The sequence below is a fragment of the Coenobita brevimanus genome, chromosome 8 (assembly GCF_032717465.1).
Source record: "Coenobita brevimanus isolate Jiangsu-jjx chromosome 8, ASM3271746v2, whole genome shotgun sequence".
NCBI lineage: Eukaryota > Metazoa > Arthropoda > Malacostraca > Decapoda > Coenobitidae > Coenobita > Coenobita brevimanus.
Window position 1 is genome coordinate 29,374,480 of NC_136961.1, and position 3,055 is coordinate 29,377,534.

Consider the following 3,055-nt stretch of genomic DNA (forward strand, 5'->3'; position numbering starts at 1 on the left):
TACTACAGTAGTTAGCGATTGTCAAGGGTAAGGACACTTTCAGGGGCCAACAGTATCAACAATTCAGTTTTCATGAGTGGTTAGTCTCCGCTGTGTACTGTTGAGAAAGTTTATGAAATTCTCGCCTTTAGAGATTCGGCGAAGTAAGCCAGATTAAGTAAAAACTTGAGTAGATTGCTTTGTGACAACCGACCATTTATTTGCATTTCATTCTTATTTCCACTTCCCCCCTTGACAGGGTGCATGACTCATATTTGAGGCAGGTACATGAACAGTTTGGTCTTGGATTCCAGGAAGGGATTCCATTTGAATATCGAATAAGGAGGATTGATTGGTACCAGGCTGACATTTGTTAGATGAGAGATGAGAAGAAAGAAATTCCCACAAATTGTTGTCCTTGCCAAATGTGTATTGACAACGAGTTATTGAAATTCTGTCCCTGACAGTGAGCTTTCCCTTATCAAGTGTACTGTTGCAGTCCAAGGTCAGAACCTTGGAGAAGAAACACTCATTGCCTTGCAATTAGTGAAAAATAAGATTGTGAAAGCTGGTGGTGTAAAGGGCATCTCAGACACTTCAGACCTTTTGAAATCTGTGAGACATTTCTGCCAGAAATACCAAGCTGACCTAGTGGTCAAGAGAAGCATAAGAGATGTCCGCAAAAAAAGAGCAACAAGAGAAAGAGGCAACAGAGAGGGAAAGGAAGTCAGAGGATTTAAAGAGAACAGAAGAAACAGACAGAGATGAAATTGAAAAGATCTGGAATCACAGTTGCTGATGCAACAGTTTCAAAGGGTAATCAGAAACTTCAAAATGCACTTTGTTAGTGTTTAATATCCAGCACCGAATTGCAGAATGATCAGGCACAAATTGACGCTGGACTGGAGAGAAAATGTTCACTGGAAAAGGAAATCTATGACCTTCAGAAAAGAAAAAATGACTTTGTTAAGAAACAAAAGAAACATTATACTGAGAATCTAATAGTGTTCCAGACGTACTATTTCATGTTGTAGTTTTTGTGTAGTAGATATAAAATATGTTCTAGTTTCGTAGAAAATTATGGTGACATGCATTTAATACCTGATGCGACAAAGGACAAAAAGACCATCCCAATCAAAAATGAGTTATGCCTGTGGTGAGGTTCTCCAGTGGCGTAGCGTGGGGGGGAGCCACAGGGGCAGTTTCAGCTATGCAATATATCTATCTATCTATCTATTGCCAAACGCCTCAATCCCGTACGGGGTGGCCACAAACAAATCGCCTTCATGTCACCCTATCCCCCACCATTTCATTGCCCTGCTCCCAGATCACACCTCCCTCTCTCATATACCTCTCCACTCCATCCCTCCATCTCATCCTTGGCCCCCCCCTCCCTTTCCCCCCCTCTACCTCACTCACACATTCTCCTTGTCAGTCTCTCACTCTCCATCCTCTCTACATATTCAAACACACCTCAGTGTGTTGCGCCTAACGCTATATATATATATATAAATAACTGTGGCAAATAAAAGGACTCTGCATAAAGCCATAGTGCTTTTTTACCCAACAATAAAAATAGGTGTTTTGCATATACTATCCCCCCTAAAGTGTTGATGTTGGTTATTATATTTGTATGCCAATTTTTATGCCCATTTTCTTGTTATATTTGCATTATTATTTTTGCCATGTTATTGTGATTTGCTGCACAGTCAGCCACAGGAAAAAATATGCTGAAAAAAATTCGTACTCTTGTCCTTCTTTGGTTGATTTTAATTGGCAACAAGTCAACTTGAATTTATTTTTCTCAATCTATATATCCCCCTGCCTATGACCTCCAGTCTTGTAAATGCAATGTGGGCAGGGGTTTCAGATGTAAAAGATCTTGCATTTGGCTCTCTTTTGTGTATTATTTCTTGCATCCTTCACTTTCTGCTTCTCTGCATTAAAAAGAAAAATGTATTGCCCTAAATAGCGCTGAGATTTTAAAACTAATAAGCATCCTTAGTTAACGACCATTTATGTCAAAGGTTACCGCTTCCCGTCCGATCAGCGAAGTTAAGCAACGTTGGGTCTGGTTAGTACTTGGATGGGTGACCGCCTGGGAACACCAGATGCTGTTGGCATCCCTATGTCTCAAGTGGGGTTGGTGGAGGATTAGTGCCCCTCCCTGTAAAACAATTAACTCTAAGCCCTTGGCCACCCCGTTTGGGATACATGGCGTCTGGCAATGAATGTATATATATATATATATATATATATATATATATATATATATAATTCGATTTTTTAATGGTTTGAACATTTACGAAAGTGAAAAAATGGTTATACAATGAAATATTTTCTTAAAATGCAATACATGTGCTTATACTGGTGGAAGAGACTCAGGGAGTGCTAACGGTCCACAGGTTAGGGGGCCCAATACTTTCCTTGCCCAGGCGCTGGCAACCCACACTACGCCACTGGTTCTCTTAGGCTTTAACTTCCATATCCAAGTGGATATTCATCCAAAAGAAAAATGTCAGTAAGGTATACTACCACTGAAAAACAATGGCCGACATGACCTTGATGGCTGACAAGGTCTATACAGAGGGCCATTTCACTGCGAGAACAAGCCAATATCCATTCATGGATTAAGTGGCAACAGGGTCACTGTCCCAACTCCGGATTAACCATACAGATATAATGCACAGCTTATTAATAAAAAAAAAAAACATTATAATAATAATTCAGTGACCTTCCAGTTTTATATAAAAATTGCATGGTTTGCAGAACATTTATTTGTTACCATTTGCATTTCTCTATTATTAAAGTTGTTATGATTATTAAATTTCAAACTTTTACAGAATATTTAAGTAACACCTATTATTTCATATCAAAGATAAGAAAACTTGTACAAAATATTACTTAAATGTTTTGCACAGTGAACTCTACTCGTTTTTATGCATCATCTCTCTGTATATAAAAATAAAAGTATGGTCAGTTGAAGTTTCAGAAACTCTGATGCAGTTTAACTGCCACTTTTATTCTGTTTGTCCCTTGTCACACTGGGGAGTTTGTATGCTCATGTAAGATTAAT

At 38.7% G+C, this 3,055-nt stretch overlaps 1 pseudogene; it reads left to right on the forward strand.

The window, feature by feature from the left end:
* The first annotated feature begins 1,983 nt into the window (after positions 1 to 1,983).
* On the forward strand, positions 1,984 to 2,102 carry LOC145408741 (5S ribosomal RNA; annotated as a pseudogene).
* The last annotated feature ends 953 nt before the right edge of the window (positions 2,103 to 3,055 follow it).